Source organism: Euprymna scolopes, chromosome 28, assembly GCF_053919585.1.
Source record: "Euprymna scolopes isolate OS-2025 chromosome 28, ASM5391958v1, whole genome shotgun sequence".
Lineage (NCBI taxonomy): Eukaryota > Metazoa > Mollusca > Cephalopoda > Sepiida > Sepiolidae > Euprymna > Euprymna scolopes.
Genome location: NC_136509.1, coordinates 95,335,034 through 95,361,176, shown reverse-complemented (window position 1 = coordinate 95,361,176; position 26,143 = coordinate 95,335,034). Strand labels below are relative to the sequence as shown.

Here is a 26,143-nt window from a genome sequence, read left to right as displayed (position 1 = left end):
AATGGAAAGAAGAAAACAAAAACTCAATTGCTGGATAAAATAAACATGTCGTTTATTTACTGTTGAAGAATGAATGCTTTAGGTGTAACACGTGTTCATGACCGCGCGCGTCACCATCGTTTGTTGCGGGACTTGTAGTATAGAAGGAAAAGGAAATGTGTGTTCATCTCATGTTCGGGTCACCTTCGTTTGTTCGCGCGTGGAAAAAGGAGTGAGCAATGTAGTGGAAATGGGAATGACAGTCCAGCGTGTAGACAAAGAAAAAGATAGAGGGTTGACATCAGTAAAGTTGTGCGCCATGTTAGCAGTCAGCTACGCGAAGGTATTCTCAGGCACAAGTTGTATATATATAGAGAGAAAGAGTGAGAATGCCAATCCAGTTCATGGAGAGAGAAAACATATAAAGTGTATGTACTTTCTATTAGCTGTTAACGTAGACCACTCAGCTCGGAAGGCGAGTTGGAAAAAGAAGGAAGCAGCTTATTGCTCTTGCTTTTATAGTTGTTTCCGGTGGTCTTTTGCGCATGTGTGTATTTCCTTTAAAGGGGAAGTGACGTTGCCCATGTGTGCGTACGTGTGCGTGTATGTGAGTACATGTGTGTACGTTAGCATGTGTGTGTATACACGTGAATGTGAGTGTATATCCGTGAACGTGAATATATGTATGTGTGTGTACGTGTGTGTGTATGGTTGTGTGCGCATATGTATATGACAAGAAATATGGCTTGAGATGTGAACGCGTGTTTTTGGGTGTGACTAGAAAAGGCTTGCGCAAGTCTTTGGCACTTCAGCAAGAAAAGATTCAGCCACTGCAGATGGGTCTTGTAACGAAGGTCATAAAAACCTTGCACTGACTAGATCGCCAGCCTTTGCACTTGCTCCAGATGTTGAATGTCACAAACCAGGTATGGAGACAAAGCCTGGAGTGCCATACTCCTACACAGGTCAGACAAGTTATATGTACCTACGGAGGAAAATCTCCGGAGTGAGGTTGGCGATATCCTGCTAGCTTGGCAGAATGAAAGTATATTCAAGGCATTTTTCCGAATGGTGGTGATGGAGAGGCTCTCACAAAGCTAAATCATGATGATCCTCGGTGTGGCGTCTAATTAACAGACCAAGACATGTGGTAGGTCTATTGCTCCACTCGTCTCCATGGCAATCAGTTGAAGCACACACCTGTCAAGAAGACTAGCATATTTTGATTGGTTGGCGTCCTCTACTAATGCCGATACATTCCAGTGTTTGTTGCCGATTCTGTTACTGACAAGGGCGCAGGAGTGTCAACACAAGTTGTATCATATATAAGCGACTTGCAAAGAAAAACGACCATCGGACCATTTATCATCCCCTCTAGCAAGCTCAACTAGTTTCATTTAAGTATTTATAATAAAAAAATATTCTAATTATAAAAAAGTTTGTTTTGATTATTTATAATAAAAAAGTTCTATTATAAAAAAAAAAAATCAGTTTGATTTTCTCATGTGCTAATAAATAAAAATTAAAAAAAATAATGGAAACAAATTATTAATTGTTCCCCCTCCCCCTATTTTGGATAAATATTACTTGTGAACTTACGATATCAAAAACCGGACGCCGTCACCGGACTTTTACAATTGAACAGCAGAAAGGCTTAAAAAATAATGGTCTATTTTAAAGAACAGTAATATTTTTGAATAAATTCTTGCATACTAAATCAATATTTTCACATGACACACAAACTTTATCTCCAATCTAATAATGGAAACACAAAGACCAGAACAATTTGGTAGCCTCCAAATTGATTGAAAATATATTACATGAAAAGCAACATTTGTACATTTTATTTCAATAAAGAAAAAAAGTAAACATTTTAAGCAGCACAAGTTTTTAGAGTTTCCTTCCATCCATAAATTTAGTTTATAAATAATTTTGCAAAAAGTCAGCCGAGACCTGTAATTTCAATGAGAGTGAATCTATAGTTTGTCCACAATATAATCCTTAGTAACCTAAAGACTATTTTTTGTATTATTTGGATTGTTCAAACCATTGTTCTCATCTTGGTTGTTTTTTTACAGCGTTTCGGCTGATGTAACCTCCAACCGTCTTCAGGTGCATTCTCACTGAATGTTATTGGTGAATATTGAAAAAATGTTTTTTTTTTTGTTTTATCTAACGAAAGAAATTCAAAACGCAAACAGCGCCAAGTCTATTTCTTTCTTTGTTTTTCTCTTAAATAACTCAGAAAAACAGCCAAGATGGAAACAATAGTCCGAACAATTTAAATAATATAAAAAATAATTATCAATCCTCATCTTAAAAATATACAAACATAATCCGAAGGCATTTTAAATTTTACATATTGTTTTGATTTTAAATACAAATGTGATTAATGAAATCGAAAATATTAAAAATTCTCATGAAAAATGTAGTTTACCTAAAATAAAATAATAAAAAAAAAACAATTAAACATTTTTTATACAAAGTTGATAAAGAATTTTTTGCTGTTTTCTTAATTTAATTTGATAATTACAAAAAAAATTGGCGCTTCTACACTATTGGGGCGAAATTTTGGGAATCTTAATACTGAATATCACATGAAAACAATGGTATCTACGTATTCCTTGCATTTTAAAGATGATTATATACAAAAATTACGAAAATTGATAAGGTAGAAAATTATTTATTAAAGAAAATAAAAAATAGAATTTGATGAAAACGATCGTAAGACACAGGAGAGTTCAAAAGGGAGGTAATTTTCTGTTTCAATTTAAACAAGATGGCGGCAATATTTCACCTGCTAACACGATTAAAGTTTTTTAATAATTCAGTTATATTCAGATAATTTTGATGGCATGATTTGGAAGCTACCATTGTAACTTATTAGAATTGACAAAAAAAAAAAAAAATCAGTTGAAACCATCGTTTTTAATCTGAAAACTCCATTTATCAATTACAAAATCTCGTCCCAATTCTGTAGAAACACCAACATTTCCTCATAAAATACTACTTTTAAAAATTGAAATTGCTTTTGTGTTAAATTTGAGGAGCAAGTAAAATAGCGTTTGGTCAAATCACGCATAATTGCCTAATGGCGAGATACTCGTACATGTGGATTCATTTTTTCAGATTGTTATCCTCATCTTTATAGTTCTTGTTGCTTCACCACGTTTCAGCCAACTAATCCTCTAGCCTTCTTCAGATGTTTAACTGCGACGGGATAGGAACACTGAGTCTTGTAACTGTATCTCCATTAATTACTGCCTTCCGTAGTTGTTGTCCCACCACGTTTTGGCTAACTAATCCTCTGGCCTGCTTTGGGTAGGATTGAAACCGCTATCTTCAGACAATGCTCACCTCCACTATGTCACGAGCTCCAAAGGCCAGAGGATTAGTTGACGGAAACATGGTGAAACAACAAGAACTATGAAGATGAGGATAATGCACTGTAAAAAAATGAATACAAAAATTATGAAGCCTCATCTCAAAGGATTCCGGAAAAAATAAAAATAATATATAACACGTACTTAAAAACAGCCTTCGTCAACCTTTATTCATTCTCTGAACCATGATGCCACTGTTCGGTCTCAAGAGACAATGGATACCCTATGCACATATAATTGTGAGGCAAGGGTTGCACAATCCTCGACCATACTTCTCCTGAATCGGTACTGTTTGGGTCGGGTCTAGTGACAAGGAGACGTGCTAGACAACTGGAAACAATGCCGAGATAAGCAGAGAACACATACAGCACCTGGAGTTCCCAAATGGTCACTCATTTTAGTGCTGAATAGGCTGAACGTTGCTTAACTTTGGTGATCTTATGGGAACATGAATTATGCTGCACATAACCATAATAGGAACAAATGATATTCACATCTTAAAACGTAAAAATATTTGTATTATCTTACAATGCATTTTATGAAGTATGAGATACCTTCAATAAGTTTCCAGACTTTTTTGTACAGGCATTTAAAATTGTTGTAGACTCTTGAAAATTCAATAGGTTATTGCTATACATCTTATGAAATGACTGGCCAATATTTGATTTCAGGTGCAAATGAACAGCTACACCAGGAATTGGAATACACCAAACTAAAGCCTGATTATCACAGCTGGTGAATTTCAAAAATGCAATCTGGATGTGAGGACACTTTAGAAGGACGATATGCAATAAAATTCTGTTTTTAACTTGGAAAAAATGCCACAGAAACGTATGGAATGCTTCAAACTGCTTTTGGATCATCTTGCATAAATCAAGCATCAGTTTTTGAGTGGCATAAGAGATTCAAGAAAGGTAGAGTCTGTGAGGAATGATGAGAGGCGTGGGAGGAGTAAGGAAGTCAGAACACCAGAGTTGATTGGCCAAATAAAGAATTTCATAGATAAGAACCGTCGTGTGTCTATAGAGACAATAAGTGCACAGTTTGATGTTAGTGTGGAAACTTACACGATTAACGATTACTACACTATCACCTTGGAGGAGCATGGAGGGGGTAGGGTGTCCTTCTAGTGGGCTTGTAAGCTGAAGGCTGCCTACTAATTTGCAAATCCAGAAAACAATTCTGGGGTGTTGGTTGTGATATGCACCAACCAAATACTGGCTGGTGACGGCAGATCGAGTTCAGATATATTATTTATTAGTAACTGATGAATACTGAAGATTCTATTAAAATCGGATAATTTATTGATTTTCCGTGGATTGTTTTCAGTAAAGGCTATTCAGTTTTTGGTATATATATTCACTTTGATATCTTAACACTACTTTGAAGTGAACATGTTTGATAAAAAAAAATGCTTAAAGTTTTTTCTTGAATGCATGAGTAAATCAATGCATTTTATTGTATATTTGTTTATTTTTATTTACTTGAATAAAATGATAAAATATTTAAAAATAAAAATGAACAAAAAAAAAATCTAATGTAACCCCAAAAGAATGGTTGCTTTAATATTTAGACATTATAAAATACAAATCTGAAAAATAAATAAATGAAATAAAGGACTGAAATATCTGCAATAAGAAAGTAAAATTATAAACTTTATAAAATACTTGTGCCAATTTTAAAGATAAAGACTGCCGGAAAAAAAAATATCATTTATTTTATGATTGCTGTAAAGAATAAAATAATGCTGAAATAACTTTCATTACAAATTTTTTCATCTTTAGCTAAAAAGTAAACATGAAGAATTTGACTGGGAAACGTGATATACACAATTTCTTCAAATTGAAAAATAATGCCGAAAAGAAACTTTCAAATGCTATTTGAAAGCGATAATTTTATCGCTTTCAAATACTGTGTAAGAAAATTATAAACTTTTTTTCATAGTATTAACAATTTTGAAAATGGCCATAATTAAATTTGAAATCTTTATAATTAGTGTGCAAATCATATTTAAATATGTTTAAATTGGTAATGCCAAACAGTACTGAACAATACTTGATATACCGAGCAATACTTGAAAGACCTAGCAATATGTGATATAGTAGTAGTACTTGATATACCTAGCAATACTTGTGAGATGTGCGATGTAAGAAAAAAAGAAAAAAAAAAGGAAAATTCCCACCGTTAACACCGACATGTGTTAAATTATCTAAAATATCAAATTTCCACTAGAAATTAAAGTTATGATTTAAATTCATGTGTTTGAGGAAGTGATTTTATGTATATTTACTGATTTGTATTCGTCATTATTTTGGGACTTAGTTGCTTGTCGGGTTTGTCGGGAGTAGTCACGTTGAGGAGGTACAAGTGCTTGTAGTTCGTCAGAGCATTCACCATTAAAGTACTTGTCTATTTTTGTTCATAGGTCACATCACTTCAACATCCGGTTTCTTGCATTGCTATAGCCTTCTTATACTCTTACATATTTATTTACCAGCAATGCTTCAAGCAAATTATCTTTCCCACATATATATATATATATATATATATATATATATATATATATAGTAATTTATAAAATATATATGGCGATTAAGCTACACTGAATATTCTGCGTTTCATTCAACTATAGGATTCGTCAGGCTTATGCGCGAATTCTGTCGTTGCTTCTTGTTTTTATATATGTTGAGGATTTCTAGTCGGCCAATCAGCTTTCTAGTATCCACCGCGCCCCTTCTTACCAGCCAATGGGCATGCATTTTATCAAACAAAGGATCTGTTTTAGAACTAGGTTAGTGGTTTTAGGTGGCCGTTCTCCTTTTTTCTTTTTTTTTTTTTTTTTTTTTATACATATAAATATACCTATGTGCACACAACAATGCACATACATATACATATATACATAATGAAGTAGCTATATATATATATATATATATATATATATATATATATATATATATATATATATAAATTTTTTAAGATCATATACAGAAAGTGGGCGGGTGGGTGGAAGAAAAAGTATAATGTAGGAATTATAGTTAAATTGTGTGGATTAAAAAATAGATATAAATATATTCAAGTTAAGGATTTATTGTTTGAAACAAGGGATATATGGAAAAGAATTATATTTATTTCCTTAATTCATGGATTTTTAATACTGGCTCATATCATATCGATTTGAATATATTTATATATATTTTTAATTCACAGAATGTAACAATAATTCCTCCATTCATATTTGCTCTATTCTATATATTGAGCCTTTTCTTTTTGGCTGGGACCGTCTTGTAAATATTATCTTACTATAATATTTAATGACAATAATTTATTTGATTATCAAATCTGTGATTTAACTCCTATATAGTTTAATAAGCATATAGTAAAAAAAATGTTACATTTTGATAAGCCATACATAAAAAAATGTATTCATTCCTGAAAAAGAAACATTAATTTTTTTTTATATTGAATTAAAGACTGCAATAAATAAAACCTAAATAAAACATACATATTTGTTGCTTTAATAAAAACAAATTTCATTGCAAAATATATTGTCGCAATAACAAAATGCTTTTAATTGCAACATATAAACTTTGACCTTACCGTATTGGTTCAAATGATCAATTACTTAGTTAGCAAATTAAAAAAACAAACAAAACAAAACAAAACACAAAAACTAATAAAATTTACTTTTTAAAATAATGCTTATATTTGTCTTGTAGCAACTCGTAAATGATTTTCATTCAAATTGGTTATTAGAAATCTTTGATTTAACATTTTTTTTTTTTTTTTACAGCATTTCAACTCTTTTGGGTTATTTAATGCTGAAACAGATTAATCGATTGTAACGAGATAATTATATGCGAGGCATACAGGTTCATACCTTTTCCACAGAATTAGTGTACAAATAAAAGTTTCAAGTATTCTGCAAACTGTCTTTCTGAAGCTTGTAGAAAAACATTTTGAGGCAAATATTTTCTCATACTTGAGTGGGTTTAAATTAGTAATGCCAAAGAATACTTAATCTACTGAGCTATAGTTAATATACCTAGCAGTATGTGATATAGTTAGCAGTACTTTATATACGTAGTGGTACTTGGAATATCTAGCAGTTCTTAATCTATTAAAGTTCTTTCACTGTGGACAGAATCTACTATCTCAACTGTTCTACTGACTCAAGATAGCCATACCATCTAAGTCTCTTGTCTGTCCAAATTTAATCTTCCCTGAGGTCATCAGATCTAAGCCTGTTTTTTTTAGACTCGCATTACACATCCATTGCATTATTCTCATATTATTTCTTCTCATGCAACGCATGTCTTCAACCTTCACTGGCCAGTTTACTGATAAAGTTTCATCACTTGGTTAGTGCGCGAGCCTTTTCTAGTCTCACACAAAAACACGCGTTCACATTTCAAGCTATATTACTTGTCATATACATACGCGCACACAAACATACACGCCCACGTCCACACACGTACATATATTCACGTTTGCGTACATACACTCACATTCACATGTATACACACACACACACTAACACGCACAGATGGACGACGTCACTTCCCCTTTCAAAGGAAATCCACACATGCGCAAAAGACACACCGGAAACACCTATAAAAGGAAGAGACAAGCTGTTTCCAGCCCTTTTAGGACCAGCTTTCGAGCTGTACAGTCTACGGACCGACAGCGTGCCTTTTCGGCATGCGCACCTCACGCCACTTGCTACTATGTGGGACAAAAAGCCAACAGACAGTACGTACACTTTATACGTTTTCTATCTCCATAACCTGGATTTCTCTCTCTATCTCCCCTTCGCCTTTGGTCCATCAAAACAGACATGTACGCGACACTCTACTGAGCTTAACCCTCTCTTTCTACAGGCTGGCTTGCCACTTCGTGTTTCTCTATTGCATTCCCCTTTCCTTCCACGCGCGTAGTCGTCGTCGTCAACGGTCGAATGAACACGTGTACACCTAAGACTTTCATTTCTCAACAGAAAATAAACGACATGTTTATTTTATTCCAGCATTTGAGTTCTTTGTTTCCTTCATTCAATTCGTTTTATTATTTTTTCTTGTAGCGAATTATTTATATCCTAGTCTTCTACATTAGACATGCAAAATTGCACAATTGGAGTATAAGTAGATTATAAGTAATGCCTTAATGTATGGTTGCCTATTATTTATAATGGAATATAATTTAGAATTTATATTTAATATTTGATGGGACCCTACAGACTTTTTTTTCTCTCTTGCAGTGACCTATATTATATCATGATTTTAATATTTTAATATATTACAAATTAGTGTAGATAAAATATCGTATATTTCATTTATATTTTAATATTTGATGGGACCCTACAGAATTTTTCTCTCTCGTAGCAGACTTATAATTTTAATATTTTAATACTTTTCAATATATTAATTTAAAATATATTAATTGTATAAACAATTTTCATTACACATTAACAAACTTTTCAAAAAAATCTTCCGTACAGTACACATGTTGAAATATTACAATTTGCAATAGATTTTTACTTTACTGCGTTTTATTCATATGCAGACATTTGAACATCAAAAACTTTCTATTTGATTTCTTTCGGACTTTTCATGCAAGTATTTTAGTTTCTTTAATCGATTGAATAGAAGCTAAACTACGAATGATTTGGAACAATTTTTATCTGATCCATGACGACACAGAGATTGCAATGATCAATTTGAAATAGTCCAAGGCTTTCGACAGGGCCGACCAGTATTTCTTCTTATTTGAGTTAGAGACTGGGTTTAATTTGGTATAGTTTGTTATTTGTGTTGTTATTCCATTGTTGCTGCCATTTTGTATAAAATATTTGGTTGATTTTATGCTTAAAGTCAGTGCAGGGAATGTTAATTGTATCCGGGTTCAAGTTTAGAGCTGATTTGGTTGCTAAGTCATTTCATTTCCTTTTATTCTGATGTGGCTTGGAATCTAGCATTTGATTATTTCTTTGTGTTTAGATAATGAGTTGATTCTGTTTAGTAATTTGATGATTAGAGGGTTTTTGAGTTTTTTGTTATTTAGTGATGTTAGAATAGAGAGTGAATGTGAAAACATTAGGAATTTCTTATATTTATTTTTTTCTATGATATTGAGAGCGAGGTCAATAGCATACACTTCAGCAGTAAAAATAAAACTTTCTGCTGGAAAGGCATTTTTAGAGTTGTTCTAGTCGAAATAACAGTGCATGCCACTCTACTGTGGTCTTTAGAGCTGTCAGAAAAAAATTTGTAAATGATTAGGGTATTTCAGAAAAATATCACCGGCTTTTTCTTTATAGATATTGGGGTGGGTTTTCGCTTTTGAGAGTTAGTTTAATTTTAGAATTACTTTGTGTTTTTGGAGAATCCAAGGTGGAATTTCAGGTGGAATGTATTCCTGGATATTTTCAACAGGCATTTCTGATTCATGTAGTATTGATTCCATTTGAAGACTAAAGGGTTTTATAGCTTTCCTTTTTGCTTTAAATGGTTCCATGTATCTTCGATTGAATGTAATTTCATATGCTGGATTATTTGGGTGTGCTTTTAATTTAGTGTAATATTGGCCACCCGGTTTGTGACTCCTTATATTAAAAGGAATACCATCAGCCTCTGCATGAAGACTTTCAACTGGGGACGTTTTAAAACCACCGAGTGCTAATATCAGGCCTCCATGACAGATTGGATCTAAAATCATTAGGTAAGTGTTTCTAGCTGATTGGTATATAAAACCAGCATAATCCAATTTAGATCTAATCAATGTCCTGTACAGGTTCATTAAAGTTTCTTGGTTTGCTCCCCAGTCTGTGTGTGCTATCATAAATAGTAGTTGTAGTATTTTATTGCAACTAATTCTTAGATTCTTCAGGTAGTGGATGAATGTCACTTTTTTTAATCAAATACTAGCAGGACCTGTTAACCGGTATTTCCTGGTGGAAGGATGCCCCCCCCCCACGTAAAAAAGTTAAACTATCGTTATTGTTTATGGCCAACCCCCAACCTCCTAATGTTAAAAACGGCTCTCGAAATAGACACCCCCAACCTCCTAATGTTAAGAACGGCTTTCAGAATAGACACCCCTAACCTCATGTTAAGAACGGTTTTTGGAATAGACACTCCAACCTCCCCATGTTAATAACTGCTTTCAGAATAGACACCCCATTTTATGAGAGGGTGTTGTCAAAATATTTGCCCCAAATTTAACCCTGATATTCGTTGTCAGCATGCCCACTCGCAAATACTATACCCCCCCCCCAAAAAAAAAAAATTAGGGAGGGGTATGGCAGTGTCGGTTGGAGAGAAGTAGATTTGTTTATTGCACATGCGTACAAATCTGGTGGCCACGGAATTACAGTGCATAATACAGGTCTTTATATCTCGAAAACTACTTGTCTCTGCAAAATATAAATGAGATTGCCTAATTCATCCTAGTCTAAAATCTATAAAAGTCGTTATTTTAAAGAAAAGTGTGAAGATGGAGCTAAGCTAAAAATTTACATAAAAAAAAACACAAAAACAAAGTTAATGTCTGTCCAGTGTCGATTATGATTTCAGAAAAAAAAAAACCCCAACAAAACAAAATACTCCACAGAAATTATGATTGGTAAGAAAAGATATATAACAAATAAATATTTCCGTAGACAATGTAATTTAGTTTAAAACCTATTTGCATAAAATATTGGGGCGTTAACTCATTTGTGAGCAGCTGACATGATAAGTAACACGATTGAAGCCTAGGTAATCGTTGGAAAATATATATGCAATTAAAATCGTCCAAAGTAATAGTAAATGTAGAAAAAAAGAGAAAAATTTAATAAAAACTTCCCATTAAAAACAAACTAAAACAAAACAAAAAAAAAAGGAGCATCGTGTAAGGGTTGAAAAGCCACTCAAAAATCGAAAAATAATGGTATCCATAAATGTTGTTGTTGTTTTTTTTTTTAGGGCATTTTTGAGGCGGGGGTATAGTTGCATGTAGGCACTTTGTGCATAGATAAGTGTAAGGTTACCAGTATTTAAGTTTCTTTTTATGAGCGTTTTTTTTTTTTTTTTACATAGGCGTCACCACTTATCAAGGACGATAGGCCACTCAAGGATAAGGGTTAAAGAGTGTAGAATAGTCAAAAGGACAATATAGTAATCGATAGTCATGGAAGCTCGGTAAATTTTTTAACTTAAGTGAAACGGCTCATCAGAAACTTGTTCACGTTGGACTTGAAGACAATCATATTATAGACGGCTGGAAAGCAGGAAAACGGAAGACAATTCCACAGGCGTGCAGTTCTAAGAAAGAAGCTTTCATCATGGAATCTATGTTTAGGTTTAGGCACAGATAAAGAGTGGGGAAAATTATTGATAATGTTTTCAGCTAGTCTAGTGTTTCTTGTGAAAGTTTGGCGAGGGGGGACCATAGATTGAAGCTCAGTCGAACACTTTCCATGAAAATAACGATAAAGCAGAGACAAACTCGCAACATCTCTTCTGTGAGATAGAGGTTGCAGCGAAGAGAAAAAGACATCTCCCACCAGGCCACGAAATCTATTTTGAACCCTATCAAGGCAGGACAAGTCTTTTCTAGCAGCTCCTGTCCAAGTATTCCATCCTTGGACGTATCTGGCTCTTATATAGATAGAGAATTGCATCAGCAGTGAGATATCTACTGGATCAATAGAAGGATCCGACCATTTTTCCAGCGGCCTTGGCAACAGATTTGATGTACGTATTCCATTTAAGATCAGGAGTAAAGGTCAAGCCCAGAAGCCTGTCAAAACTTGAGGCCTCCCCAAGACGAGAGCCATTCATTTCAATTGATGCCAGATGGGGATCAGAACGTTGCTGATGTAAAGATAGAAGCTTGGTTTTAGATGCATTAAAAGTAACCAGCCACTCCTTTCCCCATTGTACAACGTGATCAAGATCAGAGGAGAGAGAATCGGAGAGAACTTGGTCGTTTACTGTCTTAGATGTTATTATGTTTGTATTTGTTTTTTTTAGCATGATTGCCTAATATAGAGAGCGACACCATATTGGAAAATTTCTGGAGCGTTCATTTATGTATGAAGAAATGGATTACGGAATGATACAATTGTCAGGTCTTAGCCAATCAGAATGGGCGGATTCTGAGAAGGGAGCATTTATTTTTGAATCGGGGATGGAAAGAATATGTTATGCGTATGTAGCTAATAACCAGTTATGATGGGTGCAATGAAAGTATTATAGGAAAATGTAGAATTGGTCCCAGTCTCAACTGGTAGCAGTAGGAGGACTGTATTTATAGAGAAAAATAGGGATTACTTCCTTTATAGATCTTGCGATTGTGATGGTGTTGTCCCTAGGATGCAATGAAGCCATTTATTATAACGACCTTATGTGTCTAAAATTGTGTTCTGAAATTACATAAGATAGTGGCTAATAGCCTAGATGTAATGAATTAATATGTGGCATCTGTTATTACAAACCTCTGCTACTTTGGTCCAGAGGGGAATTTCTGCAGTGAAAATATTATATAGGAGATCAATCTCAGAAATTTGTGTTCATCTACAATGAGGATTACCGTTATTCCGAGTTTTCTCTAATTACAGAAATGTACACATTTAGTTTTTGATTGGAAAAATCTATATCAATTCGTCCAGTTTGTTTAAGCATTGTTGGAGCTGTGTTCAATGGTGCGTATATATTTTGATCTGCAATACAACAGGAGATCATCTACATATAAGGATCCCTCAATGCCAGAGTTTAAACATTTCACTATGCTGTTCATTTTAACATTGAAGAGCGTCATAGATAATACGCTTTCTTTCCCCTGGCTCATGGTGTCAGAGAAAGTGGATCCAATGCGAACTCTAAATTTGCACTCAGATAAAAATCCCTTTATAAATTGTAGCGTGGCACAATGGAAAGCGCCCCTTTTGGGGGGAGCTGGGAGCTTCTACATTAATGAACTTGTGGCTGACTTGTCTGTACTTGTGAAGTGCATATGTGTTAAGGAGGTGTTTTGTGATTTTGAAAATGTTAGAATATATCAGTCTGGTATGACTCGACTCAAGAGTGACAGTTGTTTATAATATTCAACCATGTCAAAACAATCCGAATTCAAAAGGTCAAACCCAAAAGAACTCATCATCGAGGCACACAAAAACAAAACACTGTTCACGCGTTATGTATGAATCTCTCTCTCTCTCTCTCTCTCTCTCTCTCTCTCTCTCTCTCTCTCTACTTCTCTCTTTCACTTCCTGTCACTCTCTTTTTCTTCATTGAAAGAGAGAATTGAATATGATTGTATCGTTTTAAACAGTTGAAGCTTAGATTCTGGGGTCGACGGACGCGACATAGCAGTTTAACTGCATGCATCTGGTTTCAACTGGTCTTTATAAAAATATGCTCTGCCAGTGTTAAACGTAAAATAAATTATATATTTTTATAAAAATGGATTTGTTCGCTATTTTTGTACAAGTGTTAAATTTCAGTATGTGGCCCTGCTGACGATGGAAATGCTGCCTGTAACGACGCAATGAAGACTAGAGAAGCGACCCATGGCAACCGGTTACAGCCAATGGCATACGCAACCGTTGATATTTCTATGTGCCTATTGGTTGATATCGTGTTTATTCCCCTCGGGGAGCTGGTTATGTTCCCAAGACGTTCCTCAACCAAGTAACCCCCCCCCGGAAATGATAGTGTCATAGTTGGAGTCTGCCTTTTAAATCAAGATTATGCAAGTCTCTCAGTATTCCATAATTCCATAAGCCTCCTTTTGGTGGAAAAAGATCGTTGATAGGTGCTCATTCCTAATAAATGCTTCCCTTATAGCTGTTTCTAGTCAAACTAGGTGATCGGTTGTACTTCTTTTATTACGGAATCCACATTGTAGGTTGGAGATAAGGGTGTTGGATTCAAGGCACCAAACCAATCTGTTATTTCCTCCATTATTTTACATAAACAGCTGGTTAATGAGATCGATCTATAGCTTTGCAGGTTCGAATTATCTTTTCCTGGTTTTGGGATTGCCATTATTGTGGTTTGCCTCCATAAGTCCGTGAATTCACCTTTTGTCCATAATTTCTTATAAGTTCTTAGTAGTAATTCTAATGATTCTGCAGAAAGTTGCTGCAAGAATTCATAATGGATTTCATCTGGTCTTAGAGCTGTGTTGTGGGATCTTTTAATAGAATCTATTAATTCGGTTAATGTAAGAAGTTTATTGTAATCTTTTAGGTTTTTCAATTAAAAATGTAGTTTGTACTATCCAGCATTTTGTGTCATGGTTTTGATTGGATAAATTTTGGGCAAAGGTTTCAGCTAGTAAGTCTGCTATGTCCTTTTTATCAGTTATTCTGGAGTTATTTTTAAGGAAGTGTTTAATTGGTGTTGTTTGATGTTTACCTGCAGTTTTTCGAATCATTTCCCATATGGCTCTTAGTTCCGAGGAGGAATTCAATTTGCTGACAGTTTTTCCAGCATTTTTTTTTTAGCTGCCTTAATCGCTCTACGAGCTTTAGCTCTGTTTAGCTTGAATTCAATCAGATTTGAAGTTATCGGTTGTTTTTGGAATTTCTTTAAAGCTGTTTTTTGCAATTTGACGGCTTCTCGACATTTGTCATCAAACAAGGCCCTACTGAGCCTATTAGTTGCCGAGGTTTTAGGGCCGTATTTGTTTTTATTTTGGTTAGTGTTTCTGTGAAATATTTTACTGAGTCGTTTATTTCAGTGTGATTCAACCTATTCCTACATTTTTCTTTGAATATTTGCCAATTTGCCTTATTTAGTTTTCATCGGGAAGGTTTTTCACAGTTGGATTTTGGGCTTTCTATCAGTATTGGAAAATGATCACTGCCAAAAGTGTTGTCGTATACTTTCCAATTAAAATCTATATGTATTGACGGGTAACATAAGTTTAGGTCAATGGCAGAGTGGTTTCTGCTAGTTGGAATGAAGTCTGTAGGTGCACCATCATTAAGAAAGCATATATCATTTTCGTTAATAAATTCTTCCAAAGTTTTGCCCTTTTTCTTAGTGTCTTTACGTTCCCATAGGATGTTATGGCTATTGAAATCTCCTAATAAGATAAAAGGTTCAGGTAATTAGTCAAGCAGTTTTTTTTTTATTCATTTTTATCCATATCTTCATTTGGTGGGATATATAGATAACATACCGTCATTGTTTTATGTAGAGTGGCATTAATGGCAATTGCTTAGATGTTAGTTATGTTTATTTTGCTAATTTGGGTATATCGTTTCTGACTAGAATTGTTACTCCCACCTCCTTCCCGAGGTCTACCCCCAGAGTTATGAGTGTAATTAAATATTTAGTAGTTCTTAATATTGATCTTGTTTCAGGAAGATTTCTTGAAGGCAAACTATTGTTGAATGTTCTTGTGTTCATAGGAGAAGTAGTTCGTTCATATTTATTTTCAAACGGCAACAGTTCCATCGGATTATTTTTTGTGCCATGAATGTTTGCATGATTAGATTTTTTTTAATCTACCTGCATCTCTTTGGATGTAGAGGGTTTTTTTTTTGTTGGGGTTTGTGTGTTTGGTTGAGAGTTTTGTTGAGATTTTTCTTTTCTTTGTCTGGATCTGAAACTAGATCTTGTGTTAGCTTTGGAAATTGATTTGGATTCTTATTCATTATTTCCTTGTTTTTATAGTTTGTTTTTTATTTTATATTTTCTGTATTGTTATTAATTTCCATCATTTCTAATATTGGGAAACTATTTTTCGTGTCTATTGTTTGAGTTTCTTGTTTTATGGAGTGTCCTTTATTTATTGTTTTATTACTGGCTTTATTGGTCCCTGCTAATTCCCTGTTTCTGTAATATATGTTTAAATGCTTCAGTTGTAGGTGGATTCTTATCTTTTTTTGGTTTGATTTATTATTTCTATTGTTTTATTTAAACCATGGTATTTTTTTAGGCTTTTTAGAATTTTGGCCATTCTTCATGGTTTAATGAGATTAGTTTATTCAGTAGCTCTTTAAATTTGTTTTATGTTTCATTGCGTTGATGTAGTCGGTTTGTGTTTTTTGTTATTTCAGCATATGTTGCATCTTTTAAATGTTTCATCTTTTAAATATGTTTCATCTTTTAAATATGTTTCATCTATTAAATGCTTCACCTTTTTAATATGTTTCATCTATTATATATTTCATCTATTAAATGTTTCATCTTTTAAACATGTTTAATCTTTTAAACATGTTTCATCTTTTAAACATGTTTCACCTTTTAAACATGTTTCATCTTTTAAACATGTTTCGTCCTTTAAATATGTTTCGTCTTTTAAATATGTTTCGTCTTTTAAATATGTTTCGTCTTTTAAATATGTTTTGTCTTTTAAATATGTTTCATCTTTTAAACATGTTTCATCTTTTAAACATGTTTCATCTTTTAAACATGTTTCATCTTTTAAATATGTTTCGTCTTTTAAATATGTTTCATCTTTTAAATATGTTTCATCTTTTAAACATGTTTCATCTTTTAAACATGTTTCATCTTTTAAACATGTTTCATCTTTTAAATATGTTTCGTCTTTTAAATGTTTCAACTTTTAAATGTTTCGTCTTTTAAATATGTTTAATCTATTAACTGTTTTATCTTTTAAATATGTTTCATCTTTTAAATATGTTTTGTCTTTCAAATATGTTTCGTCTTTTAAATATGTTTCAACTTTTTTTCTAGGAAAGTTCTGTTTCTTTTATGTTTTAATTCTGTTATTTCCTTTTTCTTTGCGGATATTTCACATATTTTGGAGTATGCAGGATTGTTTTCTCTGCAATTTTGGTACACTCTTCTTCTGAGTGGTCTGGTTCTCTATTCCTGCACTTTCCATATTTTCTTTCCTCTGCAGGTTTCCTTGTGGTGCCCAGACTTCTGGCAATTAAAACATCACTCAGCTGGTAATATTGCTCTACTTTTACATTTAAATAACCAATTTTAATTTCTTTTGCTATTGTTGGAGAATCGAAAAGTTAGTATATATGTATTTATCGCAATCAGCCTATCATACCTTTTTATATTTATACATATGTGGTTGATCATTCCTTGTTTTTCAGTTCCTTTTTTGTTTCTTCTTCCATTGTTAGAGATCATTTGTAGCTTCGGATCACTTCTTTGGATAGATTCAGTCTTTCATGTGGGAAGACTTTGTATTTGTCTTCCTGGAATTTATCCATTTTAAGTAAGTTTTGGGCATCTTTCTGGTTGGTGACTTCTATTAAGATGTTTCCATTTTTTTTATCGTTTTAAGAGTGCTTCTGTTGTTTAGTATTTTCTCTATTAGGAATGGTGAAAACTCGTAACTAAATTTTACCTATCTTGTCTTGCTTTTTTGTTCTGTTCTGAAATCTTTGTCAAATATGCTGTTAACCAATATCGTCTTGTTACATGTAAAACGGAAAGAAAAAAAAGTCACCTATGTAAACGAGAACCTCCCAAATTAAAATCTTGAATAATTATCTAAACTCAAATGTAAATTAATATTAAGCCGACTTCACAAATTGATAAAAGTTAATTATTGGATTTTAATTATAAGGTGAAGCTCGAATAATTCAAACTCGAGATATATAATGCCAAAAACATCCACCCATTTAATGTGGGAGGGGAGATTATCTTCAAAAGCGTCCTGAATTAATAATTAAGCACCGAACTTCTACTAAGTAGATATTAATAAGCCTCTTGTACCCATTCCCCCCATTTTTTTTTTTTAAATGGAGAGTAGATAATACAGTGGATGTGCTATTGGCAGCTCCGGTAACTCTCGCTTCTCCTTTTTTGTCCCTCAGTCCTCATGCAAATGAGTGATTTTTCTGACAAAGGGTGAAGAAAAAGCTGCTTTAAAGGTCGGTAGTACTTGGTGAACAGTAGTCTGAGATGTTGGAAATTTTTCTGTCTCTATGTCTATCCTTGTGGCCATATCACTAGTAAGGGTGCTGGAGGTAAATGTTTCGTCTGGGCTGACATTATCCGCCTGATAGTCAGGGACCCGAACCTTAGATTAACCACTAAGGAGGCTGTCCTATCAGCAGGCGCAAAGTACTGAGACTGCTGTATTGCCATTTGGTGAATGGAATCTGGACCATGCAGTAGTCTCTCGTGGGGCCTCTCGATGCCATACTAGTGGGTAATTGTTACGGCTTTACCTTTTCATGTGCGACAAAAAAAAAAAAAAAATTCCTGTCTTTTTCTCTCTTACTTTCCCTCTCTGTACTGCTCTAACCAAGTATGCCAACCTGTTCCACAAATTCCCAAACCTCAACATGAATCATCTCCAGAAAAAAAAACTCGAATAAACCTAGAACACCATCTTCCAATATACACCTCTACTATCATGTCTCCTTCTCCAACATTAGGGGTCTACGTTCCAACCTTCCAGAGGTTGAAACCCAATTACAGGAGACGACACCGGACATATTCTTTTTAAGTGAAACTGGAATAGGGCCGACCACTTCCCTAGATGAGTTCATAATTAACGGATACTCTAACTTAACATCTAAATCTGACCCCCAAGATCGCCATGGGCATGGAATATGTGCCTACATTAAAGATGGCTTCCTATGTGGCAGGGATATCTCTAGAGAATATCATAATTTACCTTATATGTGCTTCTGGGTTGCACTTGCTTACACCACTGTATTTATATTTGCCCTCTATCGGCCCCACAACAGCGGAGATACTATCTTTAAGAGCATATCTGAGAAAATAGACTACATCCTGTCTGCACATCCCTCGGCTAACATCCACATCTGTGGTGACTTCAACGTCCATAACATGGAATGGCTGACCCACTTGAATAAGACGGACAATGAGGGGAGGTTCTGTCATGATTTTGCCATTGCTTATGACCTCACTCAGATTGTTCGCAAGCCCACCTGTGTGCCCGATACTATAGGTCAATATGCAAGCCTCCTAGACTTTTTTCTCTCAACTTCCCCTGAGCTATGTTCATATTCCGTTCTTTCTCTTTAGGATCCTCCAACCACTCCGTCATATCAGTTAAGATAAAAATGAAATGTAATAAGTCCTCAGACGTACCCCTCCACTGTACTGTATACCGATACTCCATGGCTGACTGGGATAGCTTCCGTACATTTATATCTGATCTACCTCTGCATTCCATGTTTAAAAAGGATGTGTCCTCTATAGTATCAGACCTGACCGAATGGTTAATTGTAGGCATAGACCGATTTATACCATCTAAAAAATTCCAACAAAAACCTACCAGCCAACCATGGTTCTCCCCAGAATGTGCTGCTGCCATCGCGCACAGAAATCACTTTTTCCATAGCTACCAACGTAATAGATGCACTGAGACTAAAGCTGCTTTCAGGAACGCCAGCAACCACTGTAAAAGAGTAATAAAAAATGCCAGACAGCTATATGCCCAGTCTGTTAAATCCAAGGTAGCTGATCAGCGGCTTGGTTCCCACCAGTTTTGGCAAATAAAACATAGGATCCTGAACAGAAGTGTGCGTTCTATCCCAACCATTATCAACGGACCAGAGGTCATCTCCTCAGTTTCAGACAAGGCCAAACTATTTGCCCAGAACTTTTCAGCTAATTCTACCCTATGCGACGAAGGCCATCAACTCCTCATATTTCCTCCTATAACACACAACATGCTAGGTAACATACAAATATCCGTGCATAAGGTCGCTAAGCTAATCAAGAACCTTGATTCCAGTAAAGCTACTGGCCCTGACAGCATCCCAATTATAGTGTTAAAAAAGCTTCAACCAGAAGTTGCTGCCATACTTATGAAACTGTTTAAACGTTGCCTTAAGCAGAAGTGCTTTCTAACATCCTGGAAAACCTCATCAGTATGTCCTGTGTGTAATAAATTGCGAACAGACGGGCTTACCTGACAAACGCTCGAGGTGTGCACTCTGCAAAGCGGGCACGTCCAAAGAAAAATGGCAAGATGACGGCGGCCGGTTAATATTGCCAAGTAATCATGCAAAATCTCGTGTTCTCTCGCACACACGAGAGTTCAGCTTAGCATAAAAACGGGCCACTGTGAGCAAGAAGAGGGAAGGAAAAACGTAGTCAAGACAAAGACGACGCTTCTGACGACTGAGAAAAAAAAAGAAGAAAAAGAGCAAGAAGTAGAAGTGGAAGAAGAGAACGATACATGAGAATACGAGGTGTGTGCGGTTTTGAGTCAATCGAAACAGACAGAAAAAAAAACTCTGATTACAAGCAATCTCGGCTTCGGTATGGAGAAATTTGACATCAGATTAATTCCGGAATTCGATGGCTCCCCCACTGGTCCCTCGGTGGTCGAATGGCTGGAAAAGGCTGAGCGCGTTTGCCGGTTGTGCAAGATTAAAGACCCAGCTATGGTTATCCCATTGAGACTCACTAAAGGGGCTTATGCCATGTACCAGCAGCTAGGGGAGGATCCGACCATGGAGCAGATTACACAAGCGCTATACGGGGCATTTGGTACAGACCCTTTTGTCGCCTGGAGGCAGTTTTCCGAACGCCGACTTGGGCCGGGGGAGACAGTGGATGTCTACATGGCTGACTTGAAAAAGCTTGGCACTCCCTTCGGCGGTGCAAGTGATCGCATATTGGCATGCGCCTTTTTGTCGGGACTTCCGGATGAGGCAAGTCGACTGCTGCGAGCATCGTCAAGACTCACTGAGATTGGATTGGAGGAGTTATTGGCGAGAGCATGAAACATCTTGAAAGACGATCGAGAACTAGTCTCCGCAGCTGTTGACACTCTGGACTCGCCAACGAAGGGTCTACGATGCTATACCTGTGGTGGTCCCAACCACTTTTCCAGAGACTGCAAAAGCGGTACAAGGCGCACCCCTAATTATGGAGCACGACAAGTAATACGGTGTCACCAATGCAATAAGCCAGGCCACATAGCGCGGAATTGTCCGGGAAACGGGCAAGGGGAGGACGCCGCAGCGCTAGCACCCTCCCCAACGCAGCATTGAACAAAGCGCTGCCTGCAGTAACAGTTCAAGTTGATGGATGTGAACGTTCAGCGCTGGTTGACACCGGCTGTACCCAAACCCTTCTTCGAAAGGAATATTGCGCCACATGGAAGAAACGAAGGATCCCTGTACTTACTGTCGGTAAAGGCTCATTGGTGTGTTGTGGGGTCAGCGTTGTTCATATCAACATTGGCAAAACGTAGATTCCATGAACAAAGCTTCTTTCTTAGAACTGCACGCCTGTGGAACTCTGTCCCGTCTGCCTGCCTCCCTCCTGACTATAACTTGGATGTCTGCCAGTCCAACGTAAACAAATTCCTGATGAACCACCCCCTTAAGTAGACACTTTTTTAAATATCCACACTAACGTACTATACTTACAATAACCCTTATCCCTATAGTGGCTTCCGGGCCGTGATAAGTGGTGACCACCTTGTAAAAAAAGAAACAAAAAAAAAAACTCACTAATTTTTTCTTTTCTAGTAATTCAATAATCAGGAATCTTTGAAAATTTCTTTCTTTTGTAGATAGGAAGGCATTTATTTTCTAATCCTCTGAGTTGGAGAGATCAGAAACATCTGGATGGTTTTTCTCGGGTATTGAATTTCAATATGGCGTAATGGGAAAATATAAAGGTAACTGCAGCTTCTCTTCCAATTTTCGAATTTTTAATCAAGTCAAATCACATTTCAATTCCTTTTGACGGATTGATCGTTGCTATTTCTTCTGATGAGTTAAGGACATAATAGATTCACTGATTGATATTATAATTAAGTGATTGGTTTTGCGCTACGAAACAGATACTGTCAAGAATTGTATAAGTCAACTGAACTAAAGGAATAAATTAAAAGATGGTCAACATCATGAATTTTGGAATATAACCTTTTGTCATTTATTTTCTCTCTCTCTCTCTCTCTCTCTCTCTCTCTCTCTCTATATATATATATATATATATATATATATATATATATATATATATATATATATATATATATTAGTTATTTAGGTATTTTTTTTACATTAGGTCCACCACAATTTTCTTTAAAATGACAACTTTTCTAGGATTTCGATTATGCTGAATACGAAAATCACATTTAAATTTTGTAGAGATAAGTATTTATTGAGATATAAAGACCTGTATTATGCACTGCAATTCTCTGACGGCCATGTTTTTACGCATGATAAATAAGTCTACTTCGCAGAGAAGTAGACTTGTTTATCGCGCGCACATGCGTTAAAACATTGCTGATAGAGAATTACAGGGCATAATGCAGGTCTTTATATCTCAAAGAAGGCAAGACACACCAAAGCTCGGAGATAGAAAATGGCAAGATAGATTACAACTTGCAATCAACTCAGCATTAGAACAAACAACTTATGATTCTGATTTACCAGAACAAATGTGGGACTCGCTAAGCAGGCCTGTATTCTCTGCTGCGGCAGAGGTACTTGGTTACACAAAAAAGTGGAATGCGGACTGGTTCAATGAGAATGACCAAGAGATTAGAGATGTAATAAATAAAAGAAACCAAGCATTAAAATCAAAGCTAAGCAACCCGACTAGAGCAAACCAGAAGAAGCTGAAACAAGTGAGGGCAGAAGTCCAGCAAAAACTAAAAGAAATGGAAAACACCTGGTGGCTGAAAAAGGCTGAAGATATGCAGAGGCAAGCAGAGGAAAACAATTCGGCAGGTTTCTTCAGATCACTGAAGGAAGTGTATAGCCCTAGAGCCCAGATGACTAACACCCTCTCATCAGAAGATGGAAACACCATACTGACCCAACCAAAAGAGATAATTCAAAGATGGCAAGAGTACTTCGGCACCCTACTGAATGTACAACCCAATACAGATGAGGAGATCTTAAGCCACATAACAGTCTTCCCTCAGCAGATGGACCTGAATGACACACCAACTCTTGGGGAAGTAAGAAAAGCAATTGACAAAACTAAAATGAACAAATCTCCAGGAATTGACGGCATACCAGCTGAAGTATACAAGTTCGGTGGAGAACAACTCATGAGAAAACTTCACCAACTAATAGCAAAATGCTGGCAACAAGAAACGCTGCCACAAGAATTCAAAGATGTCATGATCATCCCAATCTACAAAAACAAAGGTGAGCACAAAGACTGCAGCAATTACCGAGGTATATCTTTACTGACCATTGCCGGGAAAATAATGGCTAAAGTGGTGCAAGCACAGCTAGACAGACTGGCGGAAAGAGTCCTAACCAAATCACAGTGTGAATTCAGGCATGAAAGATCTACAATAGACATGATCTTCAGCTTACAGCAGATTCAAGAAAAAGCCATTGAACAATACCGGGAGCTCTACTTAGTCTTTGTAGACTTCCATAAAGCATTTGATACAGTAGCTCGAAAAATGCTGTGGAAGGTCCTTAAAGTGTTTGGATGCCCTGATCACTTTGTAGAAATTATCAAACAATTTCATGAATGAACAAAAGGGAGAGTTGTAGTAGAGAATCTAGAAAGTGAACTCTTGGAAGTAAACCACGGCACCAAACAAGGCTGCGTACTGGTCCCCACACTGTTCACCCTATTTCTGACAACCGTCCTAATGCTGCTTCATCAAAGCATCGAAGAAGGTGTTTTCATCCACACACGCTCCGATGGGAAACTGTTCAACCTTGCAAGACTGAAGGCCAAGACAAAGAAGGAGCTGATAACAGAACTACTGTTCGCAGACGACACTGCTCTGATAGCTCACAATCAAGCTCAGATGCAAAGGATAGTTGATACCTTCTCTCAAACAGCTGGGAAGATAAGCCTACAAATCAACATAGAGAAGACTGAAGTGATGTATCAGCCCTCACCAGATAACAACAACCCGCAAGAGCCTATAATAACAATCAACGGCAAGATGCTAAAAGTTGTTGAAAACTTCAAATACCTTGGAAGCACTCTAAGCACTGATAAAGAAAGAAGCTGCCGAATTCAAAGCGCATGTGCCTCCTTTGGCAAGCTAGAAAAGAGGCTCTGGACAAGAGCTGGTATCCGGCTAGAGACGAAGTGCAGAGTCTACAAAACCATCGTCCTGCCAGCCCTGCTGTACTCAGCAGAGACCTACACTCTGTATAGAGAACACGTAAGGAGATTGGAAGGCGTCCAACAGAGACACCTGAGAAGGATCATGAAGATCAAATGGAGTGACTACATACCAAACACGGAAGTTCTCAGGAGAGCAAACCTAAATAGTGTGGAAGCTATCCTTGCTACTATGCAACTATGATGGACCGGGCACATTACTAGAATGGAAGAAAAACAAATTCCAAAGATGATCTTCTATGGGGAAAATGGAACCCGCAAGGTAGTAGGCCAGAAGCTTCGCTACAAAGATGTAACAAAGCGGCACCTGAAGGCAATGAACATCAATGTCGAGAGTTGGGAGGAACAAGCCAAAGAAATGAGTGGCTGGCGGAACAGTCTCCACAAAGGAAAGAAAGAAATAGAGAGAAAGATTGGAGAAGCCTTAGAGCTGAGACATTATAGACGACACAACCCTGGCACCCACATATGCAGTGCCTGTGACCGGATGTTTCACACAGAAAGAGGACTATGCCAACACCGAAGGATAAAACACTGAGGCCTCGACTAGTCATCGTCAAGACTGACGGACTGCATGATGATGATGATGATGAATAATGCAGGTCTTTATATCTCAAAGATTTCTTGGGCTTTGGGCCAAGATAAAAATGTAATATCTTTTCTGATATTACACTACAATTCTCGGTTAGTGGAGGAGAAATCCTTCATGACTGAGACAATTTTTATTTTAGTTCCTTCCCCCACATTAAAAACCGACCTTGGTGTCTAACTCTGCCCTCGTGGGGCGGTAAGTAAATAGAAACACCTTGTCTCTGCAAAATTTAAATGTGATTTTCGTATTCAGCATAGTCAAAAACCATTAAAAGTAATTTTTAAGAAAAGGACTTAATGTAAAAATTTACCATTTATTCAAGGTTGTTCATCATTTTTAGATTTATTTCGCGTTCACACTCGTAGATTTCCGTTATAACGGAAATTACCGGAAATTACTGATCAATTTCGTACTTTTTAAGCAGACGGCAATTTTCTCGACGCTCATTTCGCTACAAAATGCTGCGTCTTTCTTCATTCTATTAAAAAAAAAGTTTAACGAAACGAAAATAAATGTAAGTATTATGTGTTTTATTTTTCATTGGAATATTTTTAAATGTTAGTTTTATATTTCTTTTTTTTTTTTATTTGTATTCCAAAACAAAACAATAAAAATCAAAAAAATTACCAGAATTGTTATTAATTTGTTTTTTGTTTAAATATTTTTTTTTTTATCTTGATGGCGAAAAATAAAATATACAATCCTAGCTTAATTTGATTTATATTTACATTTTAATACCAGAGGAAAATAGTTTAAAATATGGCAGGAATTGTTTTCTTTTCGCAAGTATATTTTTTAAATAATAATAAAAAAAAAAATTAATTTTTATCGCTAAAAATTCACGGTGTGTGTATAATGCATTAAATTGTTGGTGACCAGTCCCCGCTATTAAAAAAGAAATAATATTTTAAAAGTTAAATTCAAGTTTTACAATATCTTTCTTTTTTTTTTTTTAAATTGTTAGGTGAAAGTACAAAATAGTTACAATACACTCTCCCCTCCCTATGTCAAGAATGGCTTTCTGACAAATGTGTATTTCACCGGCGTAAATTATTTGACAGACAAAAATTTATAAAAATTATTTATTTTTATATAAAACATATCATTGGACCCCAATAAAACCCGAAAAAATTTAATTTTTATTATTTTTTCAACATTTTTTA

At 35.6% G+C, this 26,143-nt stretch overlaps 1 protein-coding gene and 1 long non-coding RNA gene across 14 annotated transcripts in view; one reads left to right on the top strand and one right to left on the bottom strand.

Moving 5' to 3' along the window:
• Positions 1-26,143, bottom strand: part of LOC145249737 (uncharacterized) — a 1,648,663-nt gene that overhangs the window by 50,124 nt on the left and 1,572,396 nt on the right. The window lies entirely within an intron of this gene.
• The window catches only part of LOC145249739 (uncharacterized), a 295,379-nt gene continuing 294,621 nt past the window's right edge, over positions 25,386-26,143 (top strand). For 2 of the 4 annotated variants that reach the window (XR_013863572.1, XR_013863567.1), the window contains exon 1: positions 25,418-25,494. This is a non-coding gene — a long non-coding RNA (uncharacterized LOC145249739). Of the gene's footprint in view, positions 25,495-26,143 lie in introns of all 4 variants that reach the window. The other 2 variants (XR_013863569.1, XR_013863568.1) reach the window with 2 other exon arrangements.